The sequence below is a fragment of the Suricata suricatta genome, chromosome 2, assembly GCF_006229205.1.
Source record: "Suricata suricatta isolate VVHF042 chromosome 2, meerkat_22Aug2017_6uvM2_HiC, whole genome shotgun sequence".
Classification (NCBI taxonomy): domain Eukaryota; kingdom Metazoa; phylum Chordata; class Mammalia; order Carnivora; family Herpestidae; genus Suricata; species Suricata suricatta.
In genome coordinates, this window is record NC_043701.1 from 21,208,290 (window position 1) to 21,232,966 (window position 24,677).

A 24,677-nucleotide genomic window follows, 5' to 3' on the forward strand; every position below is an offset into this window, starting at 1 on the left:
ATTCTCTATCCTTTGAGGATAGGAGGGAGACAGTAATTAGGTCTGATGATCACATAACTGACTGGCTGTCATTGATTCCTGTAAACCTCTACTGAGGCACCTGTTCCAGTCATAAGGACTACAGATTCAGAAATGGGCCCGCCACAGACCTGGCCCTCCAGGAAGACCCAGTTGAGTGGGATAAATGATGTATGAGGAGGTGGCACTCCTTACCGACAAGGACCGTCACAGGCACACGTGGCGTTGCAAGGGCCCAGAGAAGGGGTTAAGATAAAATTTGATGGAAAAACGAGAATTGCTGCACACATGACTTATAAAGGGCATTACATAATAGAATTTTTGAAATGAAAGCTCTGGGGGGAGAAAACTTTTCTATTTTAAGGATGAGGAGCTTGGAATTTATTTCTGAAATAAATTCTCAGCCACTTGAAAGCCTTTTGAGAAAAGGTGTTTCATTCTATAATAAACCTATTTTTTTTTAACCAGAAGTTGTGGCTATATAAAAGGGAGGTCTAAAATTGTTTTTGGACATGGTGAGAATAATTCTGTTACTCTCCAAAAGAGACTGTTTTGAAGAATGGTTCTTATTTACATGTTAAAATCAGGTACTTCTGAAATACTCAAGATACCGAAGCATGACGTGCCATGGTTATTGCCAAGATGAGCTGAATAGCTTGTAGGAGACCTGAAGGTTGTACATCCCTAAGTATGTCGTGGGAGAGAAAAGGCTTTCTCATGTCCTCTGTCATGTTTCCTGCCATGGGGACAGAATTCCTGTCCTCTGGCTAAGAGTGGAGCTTCCTGTGGATAAGTTCATTTAATAGTTACTTGTGCAGTGTTGCTCTATGCCAGGCACAGTTCTGGAAGCTGATCAGAAGCTGAGCTGATTGGCTAGAGACCCTGGACACTGGTGCTACTCAGGACTCTGTAGGGCTGTACCTACAGCCACCACTTCCTGGGTGCTTTTCTGAGCGTGGCAGTGTGGGTGTGGCCATGAGGCTGCCCTCGTGGAGCTCTGAGTAAGAGTCTGTGCACAGGTGACAGAATGAACAGAGAGCGAGAGATACATGCATTAATATGGAGAGCTGACTAAACATGCCCCGAGTTTGCAGAAAAGAAAGCTTGTCTGTGGCCAGGATAATCAAGAAATGATTTATGGATTAAGGAGCATTTGAGCTGGACATTGAAAGAAGACTCAGAGGGAGTGTGTCCCAGTCCAAGGAAAGCCAAGGAAAGGCCGAGAGAGGGATGGGAAATTCCAGTGTACCCAGTAGGCAGTAACTGATTGGTTGTTGCCGGGCAACCGTGTGTGTAAAAATTACTAATGAGAAGATAAGGCAGCCAAGGTCCCTTGAGGCCAGATCCAGGAGGACCGTGTATGTCCAACAACGAAATGCTTTAAACTTAATCCCAAGCCATTAGGGAGCAGTGGAAGTGTTCTGGTCAGGAGAGTGACAGTGGGATCTCTCTGGAGGATGTCAGTGTGGGCGGGGCGGTGGGGGGCGAGGGAGGCCAGTGAGAGAAGACGAGCGGAAGCCATGCGAGCCGGTGAGATATCCAGGACAGAGCGGAAGAGGGCTCAGATGAGGGGGGACAACTGGAATGGAGGAAACTAGACAGGTTCCAGAGGTAGGCTCTAGGCACTCCCTGGGTAACAGAGATTAGCTGGTGGGGAGGGTGGAAGCAAAAATAATTCCAGATTTTAGAACCCAGGCACTGTTCATTACTTCTCTGCCATTCACCAGGCATTTCACATAGATCATCTCATTCAGTTGTATCCTATTTCTATAAGGTTGGTATTTTTGTCCTTATTTCAGAGATATAGAAAACCAAGCCTCATGGGGCGCCTGGGTGGCTCATTCGGTTAGGCGTCCAGCTTTGGCTCAGGTCATGATCTCGCAGTTTGTGGGTTTGGGCCCCACATCAGGCTCTGGGCTGACAGCTAGTTCAGAGCGTGGAGCCTGCTTCAGATTCTGTGTCTCCCTCTCTCTCTGATCCCCCCCTGCTCACACAGTCTTTCTTTGTCTCTCAAAAGTAAATAAAAAACAAAGTTTTTAAAAAAATTTTTAAGAAAACCAAGGCTCAGAGAAAAGATCTGTCTCAAGTACAGAAGCTAATAGGATATAGAACAGGGCATCACAGGCGACCCTGATTTCCATTCCTGCGTTCTCTCTGCTGGGTTAGGAAGAGGAGATGTGAGAGAAAAGGTGATCTCTTGTTCTTTTGTACCTATTCAGTATAGAGGCTGATGAGATGTCCATCAGGTAACTGGAGACAGAAACGAATCTGCAGGACAAAGTCAGGACAACCAGAGCTCAAGAATCACCTGACTGTTTGTTTACTCAGTAAACACTTGTTGAGTGTCCTGTGGCCCCTGGCCGAATGGTGAGAATCCGGTGGTAAACAAGGCGGCCCTAGTCTTGATTCACAGAACTGCAGGCTAGTGAGTGAAACGCCACCCTGTGGGCTGAGTATAGTGCAGGGGGACGTGCAGACCTGAGGGGAAGTTAACCAAGTCTGGAGACACAGAAGGTCTCCGAAGAGGTTGTAGTACTTAACATGACACTCAAGGGTGAGTGCCAACAGAGAGTGGGAAAGGGCATATTCGAGACAGGGGAATGTACTAGACCCAGAGGCAAAAGAGAAACACAGTCCATCTGAAGAACTAGACACGATGTGACTGGAACAAGGGAGGCTTACACCAGAGAGGGTCAGAGAGGTGGGCAGCAGCTAGGTCAGGAAATGGCCCAGCGGAACAAAGGTCAGCACACAAGTTTCTGACAGGCGCCTGTGCTGTCACTGGTACTTGCCGAGGAGACAGGGTGGGAGGGTCAGATTTGGGGTTGAGGATTGTTAGGTTTGGTCATCCTGGGTAACTAGAATTCTAAGTAATGGGTATCCGAAGTAATGGAGAGCTGAAGGACGGGGGTTGGGGCAAAGGGTGGGGTACACAAGGGAGGACAAGAAAGCAAGGTCATGAGAGTGCATGGGTGAAGCAGAGGGTGGAAGCTGGCCTCGGGAGAGGAGGGGGTTGAGGAACTAAGAGACTCCGCCCTGCGCTGGACGTGTTTTTCACGTGGAGGTGGTGGTCACAGAGGTGGTCAACCGGACTTGAAGCAGAGAGGGTCAGCGTGTGGGTCGGCTGAGGAGGCGTGGAGGCTGGGCACTGAGGTGGGCCCTGAAAATGTGATTTCCACAGGCCGTGTGACAGCATTGGTGAGTGAGGATGAGCAAGGACACAAAGACACAGTGAGTGGGACCCAGGACCAGACCGCTGAGAGGACGTTAGGGGTGGTAGGAGATCAGAGAGGCATTTTCAAAGAGGAAAACATGGAAATGCAGAGTTCTGGAAGGCCAAAGGAGGCTGGTGCCAAAGAAGGAGCAGCGGCCATTCAAGCAGGGCTCAGGAGGAAAGGACTGGTGAGGGGCCTTCCGGTTGGCGAGCCTGGAGTTGTTTGTTGACTTAAGGAATGTAAGGGGGGCGCCTGGGTGGCTCAGTTGTTTAAGTGTCTGACTGGGGCTCAGGTCATGATCTCATAGTTCGTGGTTTCGAGCCCTGTGTCAGGCTCTGTGCTAACAGCTAGCTCAGAGCCTGGAGCCTGTCTTTGGATTCTGTGTCTCCCTCTCTCTGACCCTCCCCTGCTCACGCTGTCTCTCTCCCAAAAATAAATAAAACATTAACAAAATTTAAAAAAAAAAGAGTGTTCGGGAATCCCTGAGAAAAGGCAGCAAGTATCACCCCCACTTGAACATGTTTTTGGTTGGAAGAAAAGAAAAGAGGCATATGGTAGCTTGAGGGGTGAATCTACTGTAGCATCTAATAATGGGTCTTGTTATTTTGTTATTTCTTCCACAACCTTCTAGGAGTCTCTCCTGCATGTTGGTTGTGTCACTGGGCAAACCGCTCCCCCTTTCCGTGCTTCCTCTGTAACATGCATACCTGCCTCACAGGGCCGTTGTGAGGAGAAGATGAGTTGTAAAGCAGTGCCTCGGGCACCATTAGTGTTACCCAAACGAAGGTGAAAAAGAAGCAACGAAGGAAACAAAGACATATGTTATAATTATTGATCATGTATGTTATATGTAACATATAACATGCACACATGTGCCATCACATTTTAGACACTTTACCCTGAGTATTCACGGTAATTCTGTGATGTAAGTGAAACAGAGGCCGGGGGGCGGTGGGGAACATACTGCAGCTCATGCTGCTGTCGTCCTGGCAGGCAGGGCCCCTTCTCCGGACTTGAGTCGATGCCCTGGCGCTGAGGCAGGTGGCGGCCTTGGGCTGTGTTGCAGGGAGAGTACGGGACCTGGGTTGCCCGGAAGCAGCCGAGGGCCAGCTCTCTGGGATGCAGTGTGCACCGTGCCCTCCCTGCTCGTGTCCCTCGTCTGTGTTACATGCCCAGCTGCTCTGGGCACTGAGGTGGCAGCCCTTGTTCTAAAGGTTTTGGTCCCCTCTGTGACTGGAGTGCCTTTGTTCCCCCTGACTCCTCCTGTCCAGAGGCCGTTGTTTTCTGCATCTCCTTTGTAGGTTTTCTTCAGATGGAGAGTTCACCTGCAGAGAAGTGGGGGCCTTGTCGGAATGTCTTGCCTCTAAGCTAGCCTCAGAGTGGAATTGCTATGCGTTCTGGAGAATGTTCCCACAGCAAAGAACCATCTGAACATCACCTCTTTTGCAAGTATAGTGCGATGGTCAGTTTTATGTGTCTCCTTTAGCTAGGTCATGGTACCCAGCTGCCTGGTGAAGCCCCGGTGTGCCTGTCGCCAGTGTAGATAGATGTCATTTAGTTTTGGATGAGGTTAAACATTTAAGGCCATAGACTCTGAGTAAAGCAAATGATCCTCTGTAGTTAGCCTCATCCAGTTGTGACAGCCTTAAGAGAAAAAGATTGGGACCCCTACCCACCCCCCACCCCCCAACCACCAAGGAAGAAGGAAATCTGTCTCTGGTCAGCCTTCCAGCTTGGACTGCAACGTGACCCTTTCCTGGGTCACCAGCCTGATTGTGGATTTCAAATTTGCCAGCCCCCATAATCTCCCGAACCAGTTCCTTAAAATAATCTGTCATTCTGTCAGTCTCCATCTCTTTCTCCACCATGCAAGCACATGGAGACAGACTCATACGCTTCATACACGCACATGCGTGCATCCTATTTGCTTCTGTTTCTCTGGAGAACCTTTATTATAGATGGGAAGATACGGAGATTGAAATTGCTCAGCTGCCGTTGATATTAGCAAAAAACTGCATCAGGTCTCTCTAGGTGTTCTTGGTGTATATGTGTGTGCATGTGTATATACATATATGTACATACACATACATGTGCATATATAGATATATACTTTTATTTATAAATAATTTGTTGTATAGTCAAGGAAAGTGAATTGTGGAAAGGATGTGAGGGTACTCCGTGTGATACATAAATTTGATGGGAGAGATGAAGAAAGAACTTGCTTTCCTCTGGTGTGGCTCAGTTGTTTTGCTATTTGGCTCTCGTTTTTATTAGCAAGATAATAAAGTTACTGGGTTTGCCATACATAATTATTGCTCACATTTATGGAATATTTTCTGTGTATTGGGTACTAACCTAATTGCTTTATAGCTGTTTGTGATTTTTATCCGTACAACTACCCAGTGAGATAATATTATCCTCATATTATGGATTTCTTTTAATGTTAATATGTTTTTGAGAGAGAGAGAGAGAGAGCAAAAGTGAGAAAGGCAAGTCCACGTGGGAGAGGGGCAGAGAGAGGGAGACACAGAATCCGAAGCAGGCTCCAGGCTCTGAGCTGTCAGCACAGAGCTGGACATGGAGCTCAAACCCACAAACCAGGAGATCATGACCTGAGCCGAAGTTGGACGCTCAACTGAGTGAGCCACGCAGACTCCCTGAGAAATGGTGTTGCTTTAATTGCAACTCTTTCCTTGCCTTCCTTGCCAAGCCCAGTGGCTCCTGTTACAACATGTGGCGACTTCTCCCTTGGAGACTAACTCGGTCCAAGTTACCGTAATATTTAGGACCAGCTACAAAGACATTTCTTCCCCTAAACCCATGCCAAATCTAAATCAAACTACCGTCTCCTCCCTGGCCACTCAAATAGACCCAGCTCGTATTTGAAAAGGACAAGAAATGCACAGGCCTCTTATGCCTGTTTGAACAGATAGATAAACAAGGCACATCATGCCTAGTGCTGTTTCCAGCTTGGTCACTTCCTTCTAAAATAGACTCTGATACTCTGTTCACTTAAAACTTGCAACATATATGTTCTACAAAGAAGAAAGCATATTTTAAGTCTAGCTACAACAAACCTCGCCTGCTGTCAGTGCCGATGCAGGAGAGAGGAGTGAATCTAAAATTGTGGGCCTTCAGCAGGTGTGGCTCTGAGCTTCTCCTACACAAACCTCAGCCTCGAGTGTGGGCAGGTCAGCTAGACATTCCCATCCTTAGCGGCCTTGGACTGTCTGCTCACCATAGGAAACACTAAACAAATAACGCTAATCCATTTTGTTTTGAAGAAGGCAAGCCTAGCAAAATAGGGAAAATATCCCCATAAATAAATTTATTCTGACCTGTAAACCTGGTCAGAAGATTTTTCCCTTGGCATTTGATCCACCTACTACATGTGTGCTTTAGTCCTCCTTGATCAAGTAATTCTATTCCATTACCAGTGTTGTTAGTGTACATTAATTTCTTCCTAGTTGTAGCAAGATTGACTTCCCTGCACTGCTTAGCTTATCATTTTGAAATGTAACTTTCAACACAATTCAGTTTTATAGATTGTATTTCTTTTTAATTGGTTGATTATTTTATATGCATAGAAGATTATATGTAACATCTATAGGCAAGCTCTAAAAATAGACAAAATAATACACTCCAGTGAACCACCACCCAATTTAAGGATTAGAACATTACAGATGCTTTTGGATCTCTGTTTCATTCCGACCATTCTCTGGCTTCCTCACAATTCTGAAATTTGTATTTAGAGTTCTCTTGACTTTTCTTCCTCACAATTCTGAAATTTGTATTTAGAGTTCTCTTGACTTTTCTGAACATTTTATCATATAAATGTGCGTTGCTGTGGGTGTTTTGAGATGGGTAAACATGTACAGTTTTCTTGCAGGTTACGTTTTCCCTCCATATCATGTTTATAAAGTTCTCTCATCTTGTGTGGAGGTAGCTGGTCCTTCATATACATTGCTACAGCGTACCAGTGCGTGTGCCTGTATCCTGGCTCACCCGTTGTCTTGTGTCTGCGGGGGAGGGGGGCGAAACAAGGAGTCCTGTTTAGGACACATTGACTTTGAGACATCCGTTACAATCCTCATGGAGATGCCAGGTAGACAGACGGTGGATATGAAAGCCTATAATTCAGGAGAGAGATCTGAGCTAGAGACACCAGCCCGCGGATGGCATCGAAATCGTTACTTCTCCAGCTGTTTCTAGAATCTCCATTGAGATATTTACCTAAGAGATTTTGTTCTTTCCTAACGCTGCTTTTTTGTTTTGTTTTGTTTTGTTTTTTCCAATCTGCCAGTCTCTGCTGAAGTGTGACTTGTAAGAGAATAAATGAGAATAGGAGCTTCAGGGAAAATAGGGCAAGCGTTCTGCAAACTCCAAAGGGCCGCATAAAGGTTAGGGGTTATTATTACCTCTCCCAGAGGTCGCATGAGGTGCAAATGGAACTGTATATATAAATTTGCTTTGTAATATGGAAAAACATACGCTTAATTATACTTGATTGTTAACTTCTGGCTACGAGCTAATGTTCACATCCCAAGTACCAGTAATTACTCATCTAATCTTCACAACCCCGTGTGACCAGTAGATACTATTTATTCCTATTTGACAGATGAGAAAACTAAAGCTCATAAATGGTGGACTCAAGATTCAAATCCATAGAGTTGGCTCCTACAAGCTGTGCTCTCGGCTACTATGTGGGACTGCCCCTCTTTGAAATAAGTTTCACCAGTTATGTCAGCTTCAAGATGTAAAAAATTTTAGGGTCATCTTTCAGGGTGGCCACTTAGAACCCAGCGACAACATGGCTCTCCAGGCCATGGCTCCTAGCACATGGCTTTGTCTGTACTGACTTAGTTTCACCATTGAACCTGGCCTCAGACCCCACAAAGCACTGCCCACCTACCGAGTGTCCATTCTGTGTCTGTTGAATGTGATGTCTACTTGATTTAAGTGATTTGCCTGCAGCCACCCAGTGAGTCAGTAGTGGGCCAGGGACTGGAATCCGGGTCTCCTGCCTTTTAAACATCACATTTGTTTGGTATTAATAAACCCTGTTTCTCCAGGGGATCTGGCAGAACTTTGAAAGTGCTTAATTTTACTGCAATAAATACTGAATCCTTTTTAAAGCAAGGAAGCCGAGTCCCAGCCAGGGAAAACACGATTTGCTCGGAGGGCCATCGACAAACCCACATTGGCACTAGAGTTAGATCATAGATTGTTGGCTCTGAGCCCATCTCCCTCCGGGGCTTGCTGCCAGGGTTATGACCTCTGCTGTGGCCACAGGCTGCAGCTGGACCAGGAAATACTCTTGCACATGAAGCTGGAATGCAGTGTCCTACCCCCAGAGTCAGGGGGTTACAGCCAGTTGCCAACAGGAGGGCATGACGGTGAAGGTTGCGTTCCTGGCACACTGCTGATGGAGGTCAGGACCCAGGTGAATCTGCCCCAGCTGTCCGAAGGGAGACCGCTCTGCCTTTCTTGCTGTGTGCCGGGTGCTGTGCTGTTAGCTTCCTGTGTTTGTGAATGCACGGTATTTTCTAAAGCCACATCCGTGAAGGAAAAGGTGTAGGCATCCAGGAGGAGGGGGGGAAGGAGCATCTGAGGTATAAATGACTTGAGTGCAGAGAATGAAGGGGGTAATTTATTTTGTCATCAGAAGACTGCTAGACGTACTGTGGACCCTCAGCTAACAGTAGATTTTGATAAATTGATTGAGAAGCATCTGAGAGAAAGGTTTCAGCAGGATGAAAGCTGAATTTCCAAGGTTGGTCTGACTGCGTTCCGATGGGAGCTGGGTTTTAATGTATTTTTCACGAGGGAGATGACCACAGGAGACCCACGGTATTGAGGTACAAAAGGCACGCCTTAGTTCTTGTAACTCTCACGATTCCCAGGGCAGGTGACAGAAGGGCCTCAGGCAGTTGTGGCAAAAGCGGACCAGATGCAGGCTGTCCTCAGCTCAGCAGGTTATGTTTTCTGTCACTGACCGTTCCTGGACAAGACGCTTCCAACCTTACCGATCTGTTTGGACTTCTTTCCCTTAGAAAAAGTCTGTGTTCACGCTTTCTCTGCGGTACACATGATTTTGCTGCCACTTCCTGCAGCCCGTGTCACCTGCGGAGACTGAGCAGTGAGGCCCACAGGGAGGTGTGCGCAGCCTTGGAGACCTGGGGCTGTGTGAGCCTGGGCAAGTCCTTACCTGTCCTGCATGGATGACACTGGCCACTTGGGCTTTGCTGTATGAAGAAGACCACTTTGGAGGCTCCCTCTTGGAGCCAGGCGATCAGGGTTCACGAGAACCCTCCTAGTGACACGCTCGCCTTCCTAGCTGTCGAGTCTGAGGTTTCCTGACCCCAGCGACCCTGTTGAGTGTTGGCACATTTGACTGGGGTCTTATATGAGTGATAAAAATATAATTTTTAAAAATTTATATGTTTTTTAAGTAACAGTATTGAATTTTTTAATGTTTATATATTTTGAGAGAGAGAAAGAGAAAAAGAGTGCAGGGGGGGAGAGAGAATCTGAAGCCAGCTCAAGCTTGTCAGTGCAGTGCCCAGTGCTCGATCCCATGAACCGTGAGATCATGACCTGAGCTGAAATCAAGAGTTGGACGCTCAACTGACTGAACCACCCACATGCCCGAGAAGGATTTCTGGACAACTTGTTCTTCCCGCACGTAAATCTATCCAAAGTTAAAAGTGGGGCTTCACGTTTCCAAGTATGTTGAATAAATAAAAAGGGAAGAAATGCTGGACCTTTATCACAATTCCTAAACTATCCACTTGGAGAAACAGCTCTGTATTTACAAACAGGTGACTTGAAAGGTTAGTAAGCAGAACAACTTGCTTTAAATGGCTGTTGTATAGACACAAGTATAAAAGATGTAGGAGTCAATTATTCCTCACTTCTGTGCTTCTGTGTCATAAATAGTCATTTTAATTTAATGCTAAACAACTCCTTGGGGTTATGAGATTTGATGAGGTAATAGTTACAAAGACTTTTAAAATCAGTGAATGTAAAGTCTTTCTTCTGTTTACTGACGGTGGAACCAACATGGCTCCTTCTCTTCCCTTCCCTCCCCTCCCCTTCCCATTCCTTCCCTTCCCTACTACTATGACTCTCTTCTCTCCCTCCCTCCCTCCCTTCTCCCTTCCCTTCCCTTCCTTTCCTTTTCCTACTACTTCCCTTTTCTTCACTCCCTCCCCCTTCTCTTCCCTTCCTTCCCCTTCCCTTTCTTTCTCTTCTCTATGACTTCTCTCTTCTTCCCTCCCTCCCTCCCCCTTCCCTCCCCACCTTCCATCCATCCACAGTGTTGATACAAAGATAACATAGACATTACTCCTGCCTTCATGGGATTTACAAGCTAGTGGAAGAAGCAGGTGGCATGCAAGCATGCAAAGGCAGCTGAAGGTTATGATGTGCCAGGAAGGGCAAGACCATGTATGGTGACGAATCTAGAGAATACTGGCATGTCAGTCTGTGAGGGTATTCAGAACCTCAGTTAATGACAGAGCTGATCTGTTGTTACCTATTAGAGGGTAGATTTGTAAACATAAAGATCTTGGTTTTATGGTTTTATAAAGTATCTAGTAAAGAAACACTGTTGGAGTTTAGTATTAGGATTTGTTTTCCTGTAGGTAAAGAATACACAGGTAGATACATTGATACACAGATGTAAACATACATTGGTACATAGATACTTACATCCCGAGTTTTTTTTTTTTCTCCGAGTTTTTTCTAATAAGCACAAGTGACAGCGTGGAAACTTAGCTTTTCGCATGTGCATCATAGGATCAGATGATGGCGTTGGTTGAGCTTTGATAGATTGGAGGAGAAAAATCTTTTTACATTTTATTTCTTTTACAAATACAGTTAGAGCTAGGATATACATACTGTCTACCATTTTCAAAGAGAAATTGGAAAAAAGAGGGGTCATTTCTGTCTGTTCTAAAGAAAATTCATCCAACAATCCCAGCAGTGCCCTTTGACTGAAAACAGACTCACGTAAGACTCAGTGGGCAAGAAAGTGTGGATGGACGTAAGGAAGCCACCATCCCTGAGGGTGGCCACCTTGGGTGGCAGGTCGGCCAGCGTGGGCGCCCTTTCTAAACACGGTACCTTTGCACGTGTGCTGGGCACTGCTTGGCTTTGCACATTTCTGGTTTTCTGTCACTTGGAAAGAGGGATGTGGACCCCAGTTCTTCTCAGCCCTCCCTCACCACTAACGTAAGCAGAAAAACCGTGCCTTCAGCTCAGGTAATGGGTCTGCTGTCTATTAATTCTCCGACCTGCTTTGAGTCCCCTGGGGACAAATGTTGCGTCTTGTTCTTTGGCCTCCCAACTAAACACAGCCAGTTTTTAAACTGCCTAATTTTTGAAGATTTCCTAACAGAGGAGCAATAGGAGTGGAACACTAGATCATTGAAAGTTTGTTCACATTTGCGATCGATCCTGTGTTTTTAAATAATTTAAAAATGAACATCTCATTTTAATAATAGTCCACTTCACTGTCCTTATCACCACCATCATTTCCATGAGGTTCTAGGTCTTTTGTGAGCAAATTAAATATGGTGCTTTCTTTATGACATGAATTAAAATCTAGATCCCAGTGATATTTGGCACCTTCTAAATACCCAGATGGGCACAGCGTTTGCCTTGAAGTGAAGACGTGCATAGAGTTTCAATCAACGTCATGTTTTATTTTTTCCTCTTTTAAATATCGCCTTTTCAATAGTTGCTCTTTAATGAATGACTGATTGTTTGCTGTGGTTTATAACCAGAAATCTGAACCTTAGAAAATTCTAGTCAAGATCTGGATGAAAAAAATTTTCCCTCTCATTCTGTCATCCCTTACATTTGTGGGTTTTTTTTTTAAATTTTGTTTTACTTTTGAGAGACAGAGAGACAGCTCGAGCAGGGGAGGGTTAGAGAGAGAGAGAGACAGAATCTGAAGCAGGCTTCATGCTCTGAGCTAGCTGCCAGCACAGAGCCTGACGCGGGGCTCAAACCCACAAACTGTGAGATCATGACCTGAGCTGAAGCCGGATGCTCAACTGACTGAGCCACCCAGGCGCCCCTCATCCCTTACATTAGACAGAGATAAATTGTCTTCCTTAAGTTTGAGAAATCACTTCATTGTCTTCTTGAAAGCTTAAGTTTAGTAAATCAGTGTAGAGGAAATTTAAGTTCTTAAACCATAAAAAGCTCTTAGAAAATAAAGACACAGGTAGGGCTAGAATAAGTTTCACCTCTTGAATGTAACCAGCATTTGAAAGAAAATGTAGTTAAAAAATAATTTTTTGCTGCATCTTTTCCATTTTGTTTCCTAATTTAATCACTGAATGTAACTTTGGAGTTTTTTTTTTTAATAGTAAGAACAAGAAAGACATCTACCCAGGGAAGACCAGATTCCAGAACAGGCCTCAGACGCCTGTCGAGAGTAAGGGTTGTTCAAGACAGCCTGAAGGCAGAAGGGTGGTACTGGTGCCAGGGGTCTTAAAGGAGAGTTTGGGATCAGACTTGTGCCCTCGTGTATCTTTGAAAGTAATAAGTAAATCTTCATAACAGATTATCCTCTTGAAGCAAGATTGACCCGATGACCACATTGGGTGTGCTGATTTAATTAAGAAAAGAAATAGTTGATTGAAAAAAAGAAAAGGCCAAGTAGCTTGGAAATGTTGCTTCTTCTGCTGAACTTCTTTTCCAAATGTGAGCACAGAAGTCCTGGGAGCAGGTGATCCCAGTGCTGTCCACATGTCATGCTTTGCCACACATCTCACACACACACACACACACACGCACGCACGCGCGCGCATGTGCACAGCCTCACAGACGACCTCTCACACACATACACATGCACACACACGCACACAGCCTCACAGACAACCTCTCACACACATATACACATGCACACACATGCACACAGCCTCACAGACGACCTCTCACACACATACACATGCACACACACGCACACAGCCTCACAGACAACCTCTCACACACACATACACATGCACACACACGCACACAGCCTCACAGATGACCTCTCAGCCCTTGGTTTTCCAGCGTCATCTGTCCCAGAGGCCCCAAACACTGTGGGTTTAGGCTAGGGCTTGGGTTTGGTGACAGTGCTCCCAAGGCAAAGGACTGAACTTAGGGCAGGCGTGTGACTGCAGAAAACTGTTGTCTGCACGTTGCCTGGTACGTCTGTAGCTAGCCTTGCATTATGATGGAAATAAATGATTCGACACTCACCTGGCTAAACATAATTTATAATTTTGATACAAGGTCGAAATGTGAAAGATCATGCTTTTCAGACTGCTCTGAGGACTAACACAGACCACTCATTTTAAATAGTGATGAGTTGAACTGGTGGCGTCTGAATCCGTGTTCGCCATTTGTTCAGACACCTGCAGTTGGGGACTAACGTGCATCTTTGATTGCTTCAACTTAAATTGTAAAAGCCCTAAAAGGGTGTTTTTATCCCAGGAATCAAGACCAGTCTCTTGCAGAGACTGTCTGCCTGTTCTTACAAGCCCCGTGCGTCTCCTAGGATTTAACGCCCTGGTCCCTCCTAGAAGAGCTCTGGTTTGAAATACCGGAAGTTTAGCTCTTGAGGGAACTCGAGGACGGCCAAACCTCAGCAGAATCACTGTGAATACTCCCCTGAGACGTGTCCTCTGCCCGAAACACATTTAATTCAGGAGCTGTTAAGTTCTCCGGGTTTCTAGAAGGTGATGATTATCAATGCAGCCAGAGGTCTTGTTTCGTCAACCCAGAGACTGCCTTTATTTTCATCTCCATATCTCCAGTCCTTCACCTCTGCTCGTGTTGGCCCTCTGGGGCCAGAGGAGACCTCAGGACAGGATTAAAGCCCTCGCCCCTCCCCCCCACCCCCCCACCCCTGCCACGGAGCAGGGCGCTCTCGGCTTGGGCCTTGTTAGCCATCCCTCCAGCGATTCCTCTCTGCTGTGACGTCGAGGCCGCCATTGAAAGCAGAGAAAAAAGGAAACCGTGGCCTCTCTTTGCATCCGTCGCCCGGACAAGCTGTCGTTTCTCAGGCATCCCAGACGCTCTCTGTCTGGCAGAGCTGTGCATTCCATGCCTGGGTGACCTGGTTAAATGGAGGAAACCAAATGCTCTCCACTGGACGCGCTCCAAGACAAGCATTCCACCCCGAGGGCCCGAGGCACGGGCTTCGCTGCGTCTGAGGACTGTGAATGGAACTGTGGCGTTGCGGGGCATGGTCCGCTTGCATCCTCGGCTTCTGGTTTGTCGTAAAAGAGAGCCTGTCTGTATCATCGGCCTTCGTTAATCTCTGAGCAGCATCCTTTTGCCGCCCTTGGGATCAGTGCTGGAAAACCCTGTGTGGAAAACCAGTCCTGTGTTAAACGTCTTTGGGAACCAGAGTCAGAAGTCCAGGCCTATTGTCTTGCCGCCTCTTTCCTCCCATCCCACTTCTGCTTGCCCCCATTCCCCAGTTTCAGATTGCTGAATTCCAGAAAGGCTTTCTGTACACTTACATATTAATTTTGACTGTGCACTACTGAGCTTCAGCATCCTTTGCATGTAGGAAAATGAATCTTTACTATGATGTGTCAATCACTGGCTCTTGATGTTTCTCAATGAAGAGGAAGACTTTTTGCTTTTCAGAGGGAGGGAGCTTTTTGAAAGTGTCACAGAAATGCTGTCTCTTTAGGTACAGGCCAAGGTTCCTACAGAGGATAACAGTTTCACAAGGCAAAAAACTCACTCAGTGTGTGATTGCTGACACCGTTCACCAACTTAAATCTCTGTCTTCTGAGCACACACCTTCTTGGGTTTCTTTCTGGCCTGGGACACATTATCTTACTAGAGTCTTGGAAGTGGACATTATGGTCACTAGAAAAAGCACAACCACTGCAATTTGTTTCCAGAGTCGTCCTGGTTAAGTCAGTATGCATTTGAGGGTTTAGATTATAAATCCCATTAAATCATTCTCAAAATAGCCCTTTGCTGAACCCATGATTGAAGGAACCCAAACCATTTAGTTGTAATTTTTCTCATGGTAAGTGTACTCTTCAGTCCCTATCCCCTGTTTTCCCCCACCCCAACCCCTTCTGGGAACCATCAGTTTGTTCTCTGTAGTTAAGATTCTGGTCCCCCCACCACTTGTTTATTTGTTTTCTTTCTTAAATTCCACATATGAGTAAGATCATATGGTACCTGTCTTTCTCTGAAAGAGTCTTAGCATTATACACTCTAGCTCCATCCATGTTGTTCCAATGTTAAGATTTCCCTCTTTTATATGGCTGAATGGCGTTCCATTGTATATGTATACTACGTCTTTTTTTAATGTTTAACTTGAGACAGAGAGCATGCACAGGTGCACACACAAGTGGGGGAGGGCCAGAGAGTGAGGGGAAGAGAGAATCCCAAGCCGGCTCCATGCTCTGTCAGCATGGAGCCTGACACAAGGCTCACACCCACAAACCATGAGATCATGACCTGAGCTGAAATCGAGTCAGATGCTTAACCGACTGAGCCACCTGGGGGCCCCCAAAACCATTTAGTTTTATGTATGCATATGTATCCACATTTTATGTTGGGAAGGATTTGGATACAGTGGGCCTTTTTAAAGTGAATTCTTATAAGACAAAATTCTTCCAGATGATAAATTCTTGTCTTTGGAGGGGAAAAGCAGTGGAGATCATCAGGAAAACGGGTAAAGCTGGAATGAATGGGGTGTGTCTTGTGAAGTTGGGATTTGCACTGAGCTTACTGGACTGCAGTCTAGTTTCATACAGACACACTTGCCAAATGATGCCACTCCTGTGTCCCCGGAGCGAGGGGACCAGGGCATGGAGCTGGCGAATGTGGCTTCTTCATGGGTGCCTTGGACTAGGTGAGCCCGAGAATCTTGATGTGAGAGGAAAACTAGGACGTTGCTTTTCATCTGTGGACCAGAAAAGTCATTCCTTTTTTGTTGACTGCCATTTGCCCATCGTAACCCTTCCTTCTTCCTTTTTCTATCACTGCCATTTCAGAAGGTCCTTATTATCTGAAGAGGACTGGGATTAGAAAACTACTACTTTAAGAGAATCTATTTAAAACAAACAGTAAAAAAATTATCTTAGATTTTTATTAGGACGAAGTCTTGAAAATTTAAAAAATAAGCTGAATCTAAATTTACTTTATGTTATAGAAAAGAAATAGGGGATACAGTGCATCAATAGGTTATTTCTTAGAACAAAATTGAACGGTGACTTCTGCCACAGAATTGTAAAGACAGTGATTTTCCCAAGGGCCTCTCTTAGTCTTCAGATACACAAACCATTGTCTTGAAGAGGCTCCCTGTCACCAAATCACCTCTGTTGACTTTGACTTCCTTCATCATTAACCACTTAGCAAGTTAACTCTTACAAGTGCACTACATTGCATTTGCATTCTGTGACACTTAGCAATCAAAAGAGTGAGCAGAAATAGATGCTGATGTCAAGGACTAAGCATTAAGTGATCACTTTATTCATCAGTGTTTTCATATTACGGTGACATGTGCTTCCTTCTGCAGCCTGGTCACTGCAGTGACTCAGGAGGATCACTGAAGAAATTAGGGACACTTCCATATTATGTTACATCTAAAGCATTCAGTATGGCTTGATACTCAAACACATGTACATGTGTATGCACTTTCCTGGCCCTTAACGAGGTTCTAGAACCTTGGGTAAGTTATTCACAGAACCTCAGGTTCTTGATATGTAATGTACAGTAATAAAACCAACCTTTCAGACTGGTCCTGGGAGGTAGAGCCCATAGATCTAAAACTCCTGGGTAGTACATAGTGCGTGCAAGTCAAAATGAGAAATGTCCCCTGTTAAGGTTTGTGTTGTATTTGTGTGATACCTTCCAGTTTATAGAAGACTCTCACGTTTGATTCAGGCTGAAGAACTTAGATTTTAGCAAAGTCACTGAAGATTTGTAAGGTCTGCAGTGACTTGAGGAAACTAAATTTTGGAAGATTATATTTGGCGACTGTGTACATCATGGATTAGACCACATGATTTGATCACCATTTCCTTCATGCTATAGATGGGAACACTGAGGCCCAAGGAAATCACACAACTTTCTCAGGCTCACCTGGTTTGTATCTGGCAGAATGGAATCCAGAAACCCATCTTCTTAGTCCTTACTGTGTTTTCCCATCACATAGTTGCTCATTGTCAAGGGAACCAATTAAAAAGGCTGCTGTGCTTGTTCCGGGAACAGAGGTCCACCATGTTTATTGGTAGTGGGAAAAGAAGGGGGAGGAAAAGGCAGTGGTCATTGAAATGGGTGCTTTTTTACAAGGCTCCGTGAAGAGGGGAGTCAGAGGCCGAACTTGCAAATGTGGCTGGATAGCCATACGATTAATTAAATTAAAACAAGTAGAATTTGTTGGTTTCGGATTTGTTGTTTCCTAACAAGTTTAAAGGGACCACCCTGTCCTGATGGAAATATGTAGAATTAAAAGTCAGAGAAAACACCAGTGCTGAAGACATACGTTCGAAACTAAAATGCCAAAGAAGGAGCATTGAAACTGTTTTTCTCTCTCTATATGAACATATGCACCTGGACTTTGTGATGTATTCCCAGTGTGAGACCAGCCCACATTGCTGTAACTTCCTGCCCAGTTACAGTCACTGACTGTTGTACCTTGATCAGAAACAATTGTCCCCATAGATTCTTCTGCATTTGTGTGTTTGTTTTGTTGGATAGCTCCTGCTGTGGTACCAAGAGACAGACTTTGCCGGGTCCTGTTTCATAAACAAATCTGTTCGGGCACACTTTTCTTCTATCATTGTGATAGAATTGTCTCTGCTTTTCCCTCCAGACACACGGAAGCCTAGGAATTTAGAAGCTTGTTTTCTTTAAGATGTATGCAGGCATCAGAGAAAAATGTACACACCTACCCTGTGTAAGGTTTTGCATCTTCACGCTTTTAACTCCGGGCCCTGACTTCTCCAGGTATATATTCCAGCCCAGGACACACATGGTATCTCTTGAGAGACCTCCTCAAAGCTGCCACAAAACTATTGATTAAGCTTAGTGAAAAAAAACACCTCTTTTTACTTAAAATTTTTTTTAATTTTTATAGACAGAGAGAGAGCACGAGTGGGAGAGGGGCAGAGAAAGAGGGAAATACAGAATCTGAAACAGGCTCCAGGCTCTGAGCTGTCAGCACAGAGCCCAACATGGGGCTCGAACCTACGAATTGCGAGATTATGACCTGAGCCAAAGTTGAACGCTTAACCGACTGAATCACCCAGGCCCCCCAAAGCTCTTTTTACTTTTAAAGTTCATTCTGTGGGCCATAGATGGGACTAGTCACCCAAGACGATAAAGCTAATGCTGGTTTTCCAAGAAAGGATGATCCGTCCCTTGCTTAGATTGGAAAATGAACTTATAATAATATACATTCATATGGTCACTTCTTGTAGGGATTTTTTTTTGGCGTGTTTTATTTAATATTCCAGCCAAGTTCAAGTTTTTATGACAGGAAGTATGTGAATGGTTATGATAGGAGCAAATAACACTTGATTTTATGATTATATAGTACAGGAAGTAACTTTTCATGCCAAGTAAATCTTTGGGGGAAAAAGTGCCGGCTTATAAATCTAACGTACATAAGTTTCCCAGAATCTTTGCTCTCTTCAGTAGAAATGACACCAGCATATGATCTTATTTCTTCCTCTTCTTAACTTTTTTTGTCAGTAAATGTCTTTGTTTTAGGAATAGGCATTTTCAGGGATTTTGGTATGACCCAGTGTGATCTGGAATGACTCAAAAAGTTCTCAGTGAGTAGAATAGGGCCACACTTTATGGACTGTGTAGCAAGTAAAGGTTGAAGACGCTGAATGGGAAAGTTCTTTCTCCTTGAAGAGTCCGTGGCCAAGTCCTCATTCCCCATCAAAGCGGAGGACCCTCTACGTTCTCTTACTCATGGGGCCGTCCACGTTCAGTAAGCAAGTGGGAAAGACAGTTCAACATCTGAGAGTCTGCATAGGAGCAAGTTTAAAGAGAAAAAGGATTGGGTAGAATTTCATTTACGTTCCTCACAGAGCAGACCTTTAATGGAAGCTTTTGCTTTTGATGATGATGATGATGATGATGATGATGATAGAAAGAAAAGATTTTTTTCCCCTCATCTTTCTCTTTTCTTCTTAAAGCCTGAGGAGCTTATAGTGAGAAGAAAGTTTATAACTTACGCTTGTTCTGAGAACCAGTGTTACACACACATGCATCACATGAGTGAGTGGATGCCAGTCAGTCAGCTAAAAATGCTTGGGAAGTGTCTCATAGTTCCACATGCATCCGCAGTGCCTGGGGGCTGTGACACAGTGACACAGCGCCACTCAGGGAGTGACTGGGTGGAGATTCAAACTTCAACCCTGTGACCATGAGCCTCCCTTAACTACACTGATGGAAAACACAGTCTCTAAATGCCTTCTACCTCTAAAACTTAGTGTCACAGATTTTGCAGAGAAGTAGTTTGCAAATTATATGTAGCTGTCCTCAAATAGCAAACGGGTGTATTAGAGTTAACCGGTGCTTGGTGTCATTAGTTTCCTTTAAATCCAGCGGGAGAATATTTGCATGTGGCATGATGAAAAATCTGCCTCAAGGAATAGTTTACAAGGCAGTTCCCCCAGTGGTATCATACTTCACACGCACCCAGCCTAGTGTGACTGGTGGGCATCCGATGGGAGGCTCCGGAGCCGAGTAGTCAAGGTCAGGCTCCCTGGGTTTGAACCTTGAATCCTGGCCCCACCACCTACTGATGGCATGACCCTGATCAAGTCTGTAAACTCTCAGAGGCTCGGTATCCTCGTGTGTAGGCCGGGGATGGTGATGGAATTCAGGGCTGTGGTGAGAAATCAGCGCGTAGGTATGCGTACAGCTCTTGGCCGTGTCGAAGCCGGCCCTGTATGTCATTTTGCCGCTACCACTGATGATTAAACTGGGTTAAAGGGGATGGGTGACCTGAGCCAAAGCAAAGCATAGCCAGAGGAAGAACCAAAGCCGCCTCCTGACCTCTGGTGCCCTTCCCATGTGAGGCCACCCCTCGCCTCCTTTCTGTAAAAGTGCCAGTAAAGTGCACTCCTTTTCATTGCTTAAAAGAAAACTTTGAGTCAGGTTAAACATAAAGAACATTTGTCACAGGGTGTCATTTTGTTGGGGGGGGAAAGGGGCGGGGGATGGTGGTCCCAGAAATATGGAGAGCGAACACTGATCTTGGACAATGTAAACTTGGACCTGAATGATGTCCACAGCGTAGCAGATGGCAGCAAGACCTGGGTAGTCTGTGTAGTCAGTCGTGTTCAGAAAACCCACCCTGAGAAGTAACCTCCTTAGCACCTCCAGTGCCTAGGAGTCCTTATGGACGGCAGCTTCTTGGGGGCAGCCACAGTTGTGGGGTCCACGTTCTGTGTGCTGTTCCCCGCCCCCCTCCGCCAACACGGATTTCATATCTCATGATCTTTACTCTGTGTCGTTCTACTTTTCCTTTCTCTTCTTAAAACATCTGCACTGGCCACGCAGGCCTCAAGAGGAACTTGCCTATAAAGCACGGTCTGAAAAGGGAACAAAGTGCACAGAGGCTCTGAGGGCTGCGAGCCATGTCTGGGAATACGACCCAGTGCGAGAGGGAAGCTGACGTTTTAGTGAGTGAGGCCATTAAAATATTCTGATACCTGAGTAGTTGCCAGGCCTCTAATTGTTGCTCTTTTTAATGTTTCGTTTTAATAACTTATTTTTAATGTTTATTGTTTTTGAGAGAAAGTGTGAATGTGGGAGGGGCAGAGAGAGAGGGAGACACAGAATCCAAAACAGGCTCCAGGCTCTGAGCTAGCAGCACAAAGCCTGATGCGGGGCTCGAACCCACGAACTATGAGATCATGACCTGAGTCCAAGTCAGACACTTAACTGACTGAGCCACGCAAGCATTCCCCCCTCTTTTTAAATAACTTTTTTCTTATAATGTTTATTTTTGAGAGAGAGAGAGAGAGAGAGCGAGCGAGCGAGCATGAGCAGGGGAGGAGCAGAGAGAGAGGGAGACAGAGGCTCTGAAGCGGACTCTGCGCTGACAGCCGAGAGCCCGACATGGGGCTTGAACTCACAAACCATGAGATCATGACCTGAGCCAGAGTTGGCCACTCAGCTGATGGAGCCACCCAGGCGCCCCATCGTTGCTTTTCCTTTCACGAAGCTCAGTGTCAATAGTTTTTGAACTTGTAGATGTTTAAAAGTGCTCTCCCTGTAATGGTCCCTCTTCTTTGGCCATCATACAGAATGTTCCTCTTGCTAGTGAGGCAGCTCGTGAGGTCTTGGGAATGAGGGCAGAGGCTCGACTGTGGTGTGTTGTTGTCATTTTGACTGAATTCTTAATACCAATTATTGATGGCATTTTTACTCATTCTCCATTTGAAGATTATATTCATATCCTACAAATGGTTCCTGTACTGTTCTTTTTAAAATAGCCATTTGAGGGGTACCTGGGTGCCTCAGTCAGTAGAGTGTCTGACTTCGGCTCAGGTCATGATCTCCTGCTTCTGGGGTTCAAGCCCCACCTTAGGCTCAGCGCTGACAGCTCAGAGCCTGGAGCCTGCTTCAGATTCTGTGTCTCCCTCTCTCTCTCTGCCCCTCCCCTGCTCAGGCTCTGTCTCTCTCTCTCTCTCTCTCAAAAATAAAGAACATTTAAAAAAAATTAAAATATCAGCTTGGCAAAGATTATAAAAACATACCCCATTAGTGAAAATTTGTTCCCAGAGCATAAAACACAGATGGCTTTATTGAAAATTTTCACATATATTCTCCGTGTGTACCTTGAGTATTGAAATACAAGAGGAGTCAGGGTAAAAATGGCAGAGTGCTCCCACGTGTAGAAATCAGGGGCTGAAGGTGCTGAGTCACAACTGTCCATTCACTGGTCTTTAGTCTTGAGTTTGCACTAAGTAGAAGCTGATCTTTTTCTCCCCCTACCTTCTGGAGCCTGCCCTCTCCCCACCCCTCCCCCCCATCACTTCTACCCAAGAGAGAATCACATTAACAACCTGAAAATAAAGGGCAAGCTTTTATTTATTTTTATTTATTTTTTTTCAAGCTTCAATAGTAAATATTCTGCTACTATGTAAGGGCAAGCTTTTATAAAGCTCCATGTACTAGTCCCGTCAGAAAATGGGCTCTGTCACCACTCGGGCTCTTTAAGTTAAGATAAAAGCAGTTTTTCTTAAATTTGCCCAGTTGTTAAGAAATTCTGCTCCTCTCTGACATAAGTGATCATGTTTGGCTCAAGCCAAGAGAAATACAAAATGTCATATTTTAAAAGCCCTTTATGGCCAGTTTTCAAAGGGGGCTTTGGTGTGAACGCCACGTGGCCACCCTGTTAATGTGACGGAGTCTTATAAATAACTATTTTCTGCCCCTATCACAAACACATATGAAAAACTACTTTCTTTTCACAAACCCTAGGGATAGCTCTCAGAGCCTGGGTCTTCCGTGTCTCAGTGCACCAGTAGGACAGATGATTTCCATGTTTGAAATTGGGGGACAAGTGGAAATAACTCTTTCTCCTGCCTTGAAGGGTTAATGCTCCAGCCAGCTCTGGATTGGCTCACTTGAATCTTAAAATTACTTTTCTGGTCACGCGCACTGAAGGTCTAAGCATTTGTGAAATGTCTTTTTTTCCCCCCCTTCTTTCTCCTAATGCTGTTCTCTTGGCTGTCTTAATTACACAGGGGTTGAGAAACCAAATTAAAACTAGGCGTGGCCGGTAAACAGTGATCACGTCGCCTGCTTTTAGTTTTGCGTGTTGGAGTTACTTCTCGTCCCTGTTTCTTGCCTCCCCGCTTTTTTCCCCCCAAAGGAAATATCATGAGCTCCTTTAGAAATACTCACAGGAAGTGAGTATCCATATGCTGGTTTCTCGCCAGCGACTGTGCGTTGACAGGTGGAGAATTCGGCTGCAGCCCTTGCAGATTTGTTTGCACATTTCCACCAGAGCAGAGGATTCATTCGGGGGGTGATGGACCCAAGGGGGTTTGTAGAGCTGGGGAGTCATAAGAGGAAATTGGTCATCGCGCGTCATCTGGGGTGGGGAGACCCAGGTTGCTGCGGTGGGGTCGGCGAGGCACGTGGCTGCCGTGTCTGAGGGTTCTGCTCGCTGCTCCCGGGGCAGGCTGCCTTCTAAAAATGAATGCTCCCTGCACCGCCAGCAACGATTCTTTCGCAGTGAATCACTTCCAGAAATGAATAGCCACGGTTTTTCTGGAATGAACGTTGTGAAATCCCTCGCTTATAATGGCAGGTTTTCAGTTGGTGGTTTTATCAGAAATTTCTCAAGATCAAAACGAAACCTCCTGTTTAAGAAGAAAGAAAGTACTCTCGATACAGAAAGCAAAAGTATTTCCAGTCTCTGCACGAAGAACTGTCACAGAAGATCTCTCTGTACCTGTGTTTAGAGATATGTGCCCATGTCTTTTGCCTGAAACGCGTGAGTTCTCAGAATTAATGGATTCGTTGCCGGTAGCTGGTGATTTCCAATGCAGAAGGTCGCTAACTAGAAGAAATGTGCTGTCCGGTGAGTAGGTGGTAGATTCCGATTATTATTGCTAAGTCAGTGTTTGTGGTCTTGAGTCGTGGATTCAAAAGACTGCCAGCAAACTCTTAAATGCTCCTGCTTTAAGTGATTTAGTAGATGGAACCACAGGACTCACAGAAGCCTGGGAAGGGTTTTTCAGAATGTGGATTAACTGAATAACCATTGGATTTTGGAGTGTTTTTTTTTTTTTTTGAGTTATACTAGTTCTTTTGAGGAGGAAAGGACGTTTTACAGAAGGAAGGGGTTTGTGGGGCTTTTAGAGCTACAGCTCCTGTTTTTCTATATGTAAGGTCCCCTCTGCCCTCTTAGAGGATAGAAACAAATGACTCTAGGGTCTCAACAGAGAAAAAGTTATGTCAGCTCTTATTTTAAATGAAACTCCATCCAGCTCTGACTCCTAACTGGGCTTTTTTCCTCCTCTGCATTCACAAGGGGTAGACTGTCCCATGAAGACTAAGCTCCTGGCAATTCCCGGGACATGTGTCACTCAGAACCCGGTGGGCTCTCCGTAGACTACTGGCCGCACTTCTGTCCATGGGGCGAAGAGAGGGAAAGACAGTTACTGGAAACAGTGAGTGCAGTTTAAGGAACTGTTCCCTCTCCCAAGTGGATTAAGTTGTTTGACCTACTGACTCATTTCATAGGAATTGGGAAAACAACCTAGTGTGGTTTTCATTGTTAGTCCTGGAAGATTCCAAAATCTGTGTGTCTGCAGATAAGATGAGCTGGGAGAGGTAGTGTTGCCCCTGCTGTCTCTGCTTGCCTGTTCTCCTGACGGAGTTCAAGCCCCTGCTCCCAGGACAAGGCCCGCCTGGGCTGCGGAG

General features: G+C 45.3%; 1 protein-coding gene across 5 annotated transcripts in view; it reads left to right on the plus strand.

The window, feature by feature from the left end:
* Positions 1-24,267, plus strand: part of LOC115278817 — a 172,850-nt gene extending 148,583 nt beyond the window's left edge. Inside the window, exon 9 of one of the 5 annotated variants that reach the window (XM_029923303.1) lies at positions 23,560-24,267. The gene's annotated coding sequence lies outside the window, so the exon portion shown is untranslated. Of the gene's footprint in view, positions 1-7,536; positions 7,553-9,286; positions 9,664-13,727; positions 15,341-18,087; positions 18,379-23,559 lie in introns of those variants that run through there. The other 4 variants (XM_029923315.1, XM_029923313.1, XM_029923319.1 and 1 more) reach the window with 4 other exon arrangements.
* Positions 24,268-24,677: the final 410 nt, after the last annotated feature.